The sequence below is a fragment of the Vidua macroura genome, chromosome 19 (genome assembly GCF_024509145.1).
Source record: "Vidua macroura isolate BioBank_ID:100142 chromosome 19, ASM2450914v1, whole genome shotgun sequence".
In the NCBI taxonomy this organism is placed as follows: Eukaryota; Metazoa; Chordata; class Aves; order Passeriformes; family Viduidae; genus Vidua; species Vidua macroura.
Window position 1 is genome coordinate 8,908,297 of NC_071589.1, and position 9,142 is coordinate 8,917,438.

The 9,142-nt window shown below is 42.6% G+C and overlaps 2 long non-coding RNA genes across 6 annotated transcripts; one reads left to right on the forward strand and one right to left on the reverse strand.

The window, feature by feature from the left end:
• Positions 1-76: 76 nt before the first annotated feature.
• Positions 77-4,226, forward strand: LOC128816829 (uncharacterized). 5 transcript variants are annotated; one of them, XR_008440025.1, is made up of 4 exons: positions 77-1,058; positions 1,168-1,525; positions 1,619-2,203; positions 3,964-4,226. It is a non-coding gene; the product is annotated as an uncharacterized LOC128816829 (long non-coding RNA). The 5 variants fall into 5 exon arrangements; XR_008440024.1 differs by having other exon boundaries at positions 1,168-1,333; positions 1,430-2,203; XR_008440026.1 differs by having other exon boundaries at positions 77-843; positions 929-1,058; positions 1,168-2,203.
• Positions 2,591-6,192, reverse strand: LOC128816830 (uncharacterized). The gene is made up of 3 exons (XR_008440028.1): positions 6,087-6,192; positions 4,238-4,316; positions 2,591-2,645 (listed from the first exon to the last, which is right to left on the reverse strand). It is a non-coding gene; the product is annotated as an uncharacterized LOC128816830 (long non-coding RNA).
• Between the last annotated feature and the right edge of the window lie 2,950 nt (positions 6,193-9,142).

The following is a 9,142-nucleotide window of genomic DNA, read 5'->3' on the forward strand; positions in this document are numbered from 1 at the left end:
TCGCCGCTGCGAGGTGGGGCCGGGCGGTTGCGCCGCGGCGGCGCCGGGGAACGGGGCTGCGGGAGCACCGGGGTGGGAGCGGGAGCCGCGGCCTGGCTCCCGAGGGTGGCCCGGCCGAGCCGGCGTTCCGGCAAGCAGTGAGTGGCAGCGGCCGCGGCGGTGCCGGGTCTGGCGGTGCCCAGGGCCAGCTGCAGCTCGTCCCGCGGCCCCGCGGGGGATGGAGCAGCACCGGGGGGGCTGCTGGGGCCTGCGGTTTAATCGCCGTTGTCTCAGCTCGTTCACCAGGGAGGAGGACTTGGCGGTGGCAACACGCTTCCTCTTCCCAGTCTGGGAGCTGTGGGAGCCTTTCTGCGAGGATTCGGCACAGACTGACCCGGGTGACTTCACCCACCCGGCCAGGAGAGCACAGCCGTGGCTTTGCTGTCACATAAACCTGTACATGGGATCATTTACTCCGCTCCAGATCGAGATTACAGTGGCCAGACTGCTTGGTGGAGATAAACTGGCTGGCGGGGTTCCCCATCTCTATGCCCTAATCTTACCTGCTCAAATGTATTTTTGCCAAGCAAGGGTTATTTCACTAAGTGAAGAGACCATGTCAAGCATATTTCTGTAAGGTGAACGTGGTGTTGCCTTGTACAGTACAAATCAGGACATGAATTGGGAGAATATTAATATTATTATTATTAGAATTCTATTTACGCTATTCTTCTAATCTAATATCTTATTTACAGTGGGATTTTGAACAGTTCCAGCCCTCAACAAAAGCGATTAGTAGAGGCACACCAAGGCAAACCACGGGTTTAGACAAATAAACCATACTCAGTGTCAACATCTTTCATGGTAGGACTGAGGCAGACAGGATCTGCTGGCAGCTGTGCTGTGGTTTGTAAGTCATCTCCCAGGCTAAGCATGTTTCCTCTGCCAGGTAACCACCTCCAGCACAGGGAAGTGTGAGCGTCACAGCTTGGCTGCATGTCAGGTTCAATCTGACTGTTGATGGCTCTTGGTCCTCTTTACCAACTGTTCCCTGGTGCCAGCAGTGAGCAAAGGATTAGGTGGTAACAGTTTTGTATACTGCTGTGGCAAGACTTGCCCCTCAGTTTCTGTAGTTCCAATAAAGAATAAGATCTTCTGATACAAATTGCAGATTTTGTTCTCCAGCAGGGGCTTGGTTGCTGCTAGGACAGGTGAGGCTGGGCCAGAAGACTTCTGCAAACAGCTGCTCAGCTTTTTTGATAAAGGAGGGCAGAGCTTGATGCTGGAAAGGAGAGCTCCTGAAATGCAGAGCTAAGCTAGTTCCCTGAGAAATACTCCCATTCATCTCAGTGAGGTATCACTGTTAATATGTTGGTATAATCTGTCATCCAATTTAGCAGTCACTGGTAATAAAGATTCATATTGCCTATGTTATCTGTTAATCCAAAAGGAGCAAAGTTTGAGGACGCTGCTGAAGACCTACACACAGCTGCATTTCAACAGCTGAAGTGCCAGCAGTATCCCAATATCCTGCCTTTGTATTGAGGTAGGGCTTGTGGTGATGCAGCTGCCTTCCTGCTCAGTACCACACACCCATCCTTGCATTCCTCTGCAACTCCCCAGTAATTTGCACTTTCAGGCTGTAGAAATGTTCTGGAACATGTGATTTGTACACCATGACTGGAAGGCTGGCTGCTTTGTGGTTCTGGCAAAAAACTGGGCTGACTCCTGTAAAATGAGTGCACTGACACTGTCAAAGGTGCACACAGAGGTGTTATCTTGTCTCCATCTCCCCTCACTCCCTCTGCTCCTCTTTGACTCTTTCTTCTGCCTTCTCCCAAGTCACTGTCATTTTCATTTACTTCCCTGCTGCCTTGGACATTTGATCTAGACTCTACTCCCAAATGTGTCACAGAGTTTTTTTCCTCACAGTTTTCAAAGCCTGTTTTTCCACCTTTGTTCTATGGACACAGATCTCGAACCAGTGTAACTTCCTGTTGCTGAAGCATCAAAGATATACAAGTTCAAGATACAGTAAAAAAAAAAAAAAATCTGTTCAGACTTGTTTACTTTGAATGAAAATAAGAATGTTCATATCATGAAGCTTGACTGAGTGGAACCAGGTTAAGGACACCCCAACCATCATGACAGTGGTGATGAAACGAAGATTTTTCCTACTGGAAGTCAGTGTCTATTAAGGAGAACACTAAATTACTCAGCACAGGTATTGTTAAAGCAGTCCTGACCAATGACATCTTTTTAGTACCAGTGACTCTTGTTGAACTCATCTCTGTAATTGTTTTTGATGATCGAATGAATCAGTGTGCCCTAAAAACATGGCAATAAAAGAAACTCCTTGTTATGGACTAAGAAACCATTAAGTCTAAATCCTAAAAATTGGCATTCAGCATACAAGATTAAGGAAGGAAAAACCTCGTTAGTTTGGTTACACTTATTTACAAAGTAAGAAAAAGCAGAACCTTCAAATACCTTAAGTAGTTTTGATTAAAAACATTCTTAAGACTAGAAATATGTAATTGTGCACTCAGCCAGAAATGCATTTTAATAAATGAGTCAGGGTTACAAGAAGGATGAAAAACTTTTCTTACTGAATGCATCCTTGGTGTGGGGCCCAGTCATGTAGTGTGATTGGAAGGAGCAGCATGCTGAACATGAACAGCCAAGGGCTGATTAATAAGACATTTAACCTATTATTTTTTTCATGGGACAAAGAGACTTTAGTTCTGTAAGGTATCTGTAAAATGAGTGTCCAAAATGAACCGGGCAATCCCAGTCTGATACCCAACAGATTTGGTACCTCATAGGTGTTTGCATAGCAAATCTGTTACTAATTACAATTCTTGACACTCAGGAATACCTGAGCTGTGTGGTTTGCCCTTATTATTTTTAGGTCAAATGTACATGTACTTTTGACCCATGTACAATCTCCTGCCAGCCCTTCACAAGCACTGTCTACTTGTCTAGAGGAGGAGGGGTTTATACTTCTGGACTATTGATGAGCATTAAACTGTCACATAAAGACATACTGAATTCTGAAAGAGACATTAAATATCTGTATAGGATTATGCAAAGAAGGATGTAGAAGTAGGGTCTGTAGTTTTCTCTGCATTGCAAAATTGTCCTGGGTTGTACAAAACCATCAAATTAATAGGCAGGCTCTGAAAGCTTCCTTTTCCCCACCCAAGATGAAAAATGTAATTGCTACTGGGATGTCAAAGGTGAATGAGATTCTGTCAGGAGGTTATATGATAAAAGTAAACATCCTGCACAAAAGCTGAGTTTCTTTTGGCCGCTTGGCACAGATGAGTTCTTACTACAAGCCTGCACAATAACCAATGCCCTGATTTGTTAAACAGATAACAGAGAAGCAGTTCCTCAGTTGCCAAAATGGATGCATTAGTAACAAGACAAGGCTAATGCTCCCAGCTACTCAATTTTTGGAGCTGGCAATGGTGATGAACTGGCTTCAGAGGCAGGAGAGCAGGACACCATGGCTCAGGGAGCCAATTAAATGTAGTGGGAAGGGAGCAGAGCAGCACAGCTGTAGTGAGGCACAGGAAATGGGTTTGGCAGGTGAAACTCCACTCCCAGTCTACACTGGAGAGTAAATCAAGCATTTGGGGTAAATAAGGGAGAGAAAAGCACCCTTCTGCTTTCTTTTGACTTCATAACAAACAGAATATGGGATTTAGCCTTCCTATCTTAGGAGTGTGTATGATAGTGGAGGAAGGTGGTGGTTTCATTAAGGTTTGATTTAGAAGCTTTAGTGGTAAAGCTCTTTCCTTTTCTTGGATTTAGAGAACACAGGGTTTGGGCTTTGTTAGCATGTTCAAGGACATGTGGCAGCAGAACTACCTTGTGAAAAGTTTATGCTTTGTGTCCTGCAGACAGCATGGATATAGCTTTTTTTTTTTTTTTTTTTCCTTGCTGCAAGCTGACCCAGATTTCTGCTTTATTTGACAGTCTTTTTGAGCATAGTGTGAAGGAGAGGCATCGCTTCTGGAAATGCATGTCAATGGTCTTGTGAAATGAACGTCTCTCCCTCCCTCAGCCTTCCCCCAATCTAATTAATAAGATCATCCCACTGAAGGCAGACTTATAAATAGCTTTCCAAACACTAATGGAATTAGTTCTGGCCTCGACAACTTTTCCAGGGTGACACAGGTGTCGAAGAAGGGCTTGTTCCTTGGCATAGACAGCCACTTACAGCAGGAAATGTGGAAATGTAAACATTTACCTGATGTCCCAGCTCTTGCTGCCAGCACTAAAGCTGAAATGGGATTACAGCAGTGCTACTCACATCGTAGAAAGACTTCCTGCAAGTGAAACAAGGGATTTTAGAGGGATGGGCCTTGTTTATATTACATTAGTCTGGATAACAAAATGTCAAATTCTGCTGAAGGTTTCTCGTTTGTCACTATTTCACACTAGGAAAGTGTATTTTTTATGTCCCACAAACCCACAAGATTTTGTGAGGATAATAAACAGTTACCATGGGGAATAAAATCGAAGTACTTCCAGTCGATAGGAATCTTTACTATGGCAGCAATTAATGGGAAAGGAATAGCACAGTTATAAACTCTCAAAAGAGAGTGATGATTGAAAATTGACTATTTAAATCATCATTGAATGGAGCCATTGAACCTCTTCAAAAGCAATGGCTGAATTATTAACATTTAAAATCTGGTGTGAGACTGGAATTTTATAATGAAAATAAAACCTAAATGCATCACAGAAAATGTAAGCTCTGATTGTTTAAAAAACTTGAACCAAAATGTAAAGAGAATGTATCTGATTCAGGAACTTCAAATCAATAAGCATGAAGCTCCTGAAAACATGAGACAAACATGAAATTATAATATGATTATCCATGTGACTAATGAAGTTTAATTGCAGTAAAATAATGGAGAAATGTTTATTTCACAGTCTGTTCTATTTGTTCCGTCTTCACAGTCTGTTCTTCTCTTTGGCCTGTCTATTGCAATAGTCCTGCCATGTATTGCATTTCCAGTAAACAAAAGGACATTTCAAAGATTTCAAAATGCTTATTGGAAAAAACAGATGAAGGTCAAATTTTATATTAATTCATCTTTTCAATCAAATTCCTTGCTGTTGCATGTTCTGAATATAACCTTATCCTTAAATGAAGAAGCTGACACGAGGGCAGGAGCTGCTTCATGTAACTGAGAAGAGATCACTTTAGAGAAGGAGAGAAAAGCAGCACTTTTCAGTTTCTGAGATGGCCTTGGACCAGCTGCACAAATTCTGAGTCATCAGATGAATCAAGTCTGTTCATGACTGCAGAGAACTTTTGCTTCAAAAAATGCAGAAGCATCCTGCTTTCAGATATTGATTCTGTAGTGCTTCCTTTGGTAAGCTTTAGTCAGAAAGGTGCCAGATTTCAAGGTGTTTTTAGAAATAAAAAATGTGAGAAGGGTTTGGCTTTTAGTAATTGTACCATAAAAAAAGATGGTGGCCCACAGCCCTTGGAACATCTATCAGTTTCCCTAGCAGAAATCAGTATGGAATTTCGGCTGACAGGCAAAGAGCGAGTTGTTAAAGGTAAAATTCACTCATAAAGAGAATTTTATATGAAAGGCCAAATCAGGACAACCTGACTCAGGAGCTAAGCAGCTGCCATTGCCTTCAGTTTCAGACTGGAGAACACCTGAAAAATCACAGTTCAGTTTCTTAAACCAAAGGGATAAGGGTCATGAGGATCTGTGTTGTAGCCTGCCTTTAGGAAGTCTAAAAGAAAGAATAAAGAATTACTCTACTGTATTATAACAGTATATCCTCTCAGTGTCATTAGATCCTAAGAGATGAGGTCTCTCACCCCATCCTCCAGTTGTCTTGTTATTGTGGCCTGCAAAGAAAATCCTTAGCTGTACCCCATCCTTTTGGGAAAAAAAAGACCATTTCCCCTCTCTCTCAGATGTAGGATTTTAGCACCCAAAAGTGGAGGCTTTTAAAGATCTTTTTAGCAATGTGTTGCCCATGCAGAACTAAATTATTTCTCTTTGGACCCAATATTTTAATATATCCCCAAATTCTTCTCTTTCCAGAAGTAAATGAAAAATGCTCACCCTTGTACCAAGCCAAAATAAAGCAGGTCTGTGTTTGAATCCCTGTCCACAGTGGGCCATCTTTAACTGATGTTTATAACATCGACACGCAAAATCTTTTCCCCTCCTTTCTTCTCCCCATCACTGGGATTTTGATCTGCGAATGTGTCTGCCATCCAGTCTTAATGTGCCAGTCACTCTTAATTCCTCATCTCTGACATCACAATCAATGAAGGGAAATAAGCTGTTACCTAATGGGGCTGACACAAAATCCATTTAAGTTAACGGAAAGACGCTCATTGTTTCCTATCAGCCCTAGGTCAGGCCAGAGTGAACAGAGTGGGTGGAATTTAGACCGTCATTTGTCATCTCAGAGGAAATGATTCCTACATCCCATTTGGACTGCTTAGAGATTTTAAACATATTTAGCAGAAGAAAACAGATTGATTTCTTGTCAGTTGTTAAATGGTTGAAATTTTACTCTGGTTCGATAGTCTCTCAGTTTAAAATGATACTTAGTTTTTTCAATAGTTTAAAAAAACAAATATAGGAGAGAAAGATCAAGGTGGGTGTAAGTCAGTGAAACTGAAGAGGTACCTGACTGCCCTGTGCAGGTCATGAAGCATCATCTGCACAGGATCTCAGCCTTGCTGGCAGGGGCTTTACAGGGCCTGTGAACTCACCCTGCCCTTCCTGCCAGCTAGCTGACAGCCTCTCAGTGTTATTTATTTTAGGTTTCCTAAATACATTTGGAGAGGGAGAAAACATCTGTACTCCAACACATAGTGTTGTCTCAGGTCTTCTAGGTTTTGTAAACAGACTTAATAAAATATGAATCAATTTTTCTCTATTGCTTGCAAATGTTTGCAAATATCATTTAGAAGCAAAATGAACATGTTCTTTAATATAGCCCAACAAACATCAGACACAATGTCCCTACTATATCTCCCACTCTGAATAATGCTTGTTAGCCTTGGGAACAGGGAGCAGAGTGCCTGGCAGGGACAAGAGGCTCTGAGAGATATTCTAACTTGCTATTCCCCTGATAAGTTTAGAGACTGTTTCTGCAGTGTTTCTGCAGAAATAACTTCTGTTATTTAAGGACAAAAGTCAAAATGTTCTGTTTCTTGGTTATGGTGTGTTACAAAGAGTAAAGGGAGTTTCACCATGTCCCTTCTGAACAGCAGGAAACTCTTGGGATATATCATTTAGTTGCTGATGGCCAGGCCAAGTTGCTGAGAGGTCAAAGGACTTGCAAGAAACAGAGACATCAAGAAGTTTGATTCCAGTGCAAATTTATCTACTCTGCTCCAAACAGTGATTGCAAAAAAAGTGTTGCTGCTGCTGGCAAGCTTTGTAAGGCCTTACATCCACCATCCACTTAGTTCTGTCTGTCCTTGAGTTAGAGTTATAAATTGTGTTATCTTCAATGGAAGGGATGAGTTTTCAGACAGACTCTGACCTGACCACTCTTTCTGCTGTGGTGGATGAAAGTCTACAGCATTCCAGTGATATTACTGAGGGATTGGACTCACACAAATGAGACTCTGACCCCTCACATAATTGCTGGAAGGACTAAAGGGGAAAAAACTTTTAATACTTGGGAAGTTTTTAGGAGCCATTTGGAAAGCAACTGGGTAAACAACAATCCAGAGGGGGCACAGGAGTTCCTCAACTTGTTTTTAAAATCCCTCAGACAGCAAATTCCTGTCCTCCAGATTCCTGGGTCTTGAGGCTCAGTGGCAATATTTACAAGGAGAGGCTGGTTGAAGAAAATCAAGAAATAAACAGACAATGCCCCTGATGAAGAGCTGAAATAGAGATTTTTGTGGGCACAGATCATGTCTTGCCAGAAACTGTTCCTTCCCTGGGGCTGTCACTTCTGAGCTGCTTCTGGTTGCCCACAGAGGGGAGTGGGGATCCTCACCAGGGCCTAACCTTGTTCTGCTGCACTGGGTGTTACAACCTCTTATCTGTTGCTTGTGGGTGCTAAATTACAAGGCCACATTTTTGGGAACAGAACCCAGAGCCTTGGAGGAAGGCCATGCTTTCAAACTCTCTTTCCTCAGTTGCTTCCCCAGCGCTGGGGCCGCGGTGCTGGCAGGGGATCAAAGCCCAGGAATTCCTGCACTGTGCTCTGACTGTTCCTCCTGGCTGAGGTCACCGCACTCTCCTCCTTTCTGTATGGTTTCAGCAGGATCAGTTTTATAAATTACAGGGCAAGATACAGCCCTGGTGTGAGAGTGGGGCTTGGGAGGGCACAGGGCTGCTCGTGTCCCAAAAAAACCACCGTGGTGGCATCTGCCCTCGGCTGACCCCGCTGGCAGCTGTGCCCTGTCCTGCTCCTACTGACTGCCCAAGGCTCGTTTCAAACAGCCTTTTCTGATAGGAATAGGAATGGTGGCTTCTCAACTGCCTCAAATTCTTTGGAACTTTACAGGAGTCTTGTAATAGCATTTTACTTAAATTCTAGAAGACAACCCCAAAGCTATTAGCAACCTGGCACTGGAAAAACCTCTGCGGAGGTTTAGTCAAAATGATAAAAGTCTCTATCCAAAATTTATAAAGGCATTTTCAGTTTTTCAGTGGAAGTCCAAATTCCCATGTTTTGTCAGTAGAGCTGTACTGGGTACATTTGCACTAACATTAACCATTTAAAAGCTCCTTAGTGCCCTTAGAGATAAAAAGGAGAATGCTTCCTTTCAGGAAAGATGCCCCTTAGCAGAGGAGAGGAGATACTCTAGAGGAGTTAATCTCTTCCCTTTTGTTCTTGAATTTTGAGGGAGGCAAAGGCTCAACTTTTGGATGGTGACATTAATCCCACACAAACTGAGCAATGGGCTGTGCCCCCGCTTGCAACTCCTGCAACAAGGAAGGTTAAAATAAATGGTTGTTAAACTCCAGGCTGTATAGTGCATGACACATTAGTGCTGCTTTTAGTCATCAATATATTCCTATTTAAAGATGACTGAGACTTTTAAGTCTGATGATTATTCATATTAAAAGTGTTTCTTTTTCATTTGAGATTTTATGCTGTCATGCAGACATCTCCATAATTAAATGTGTGCTTGACTCTT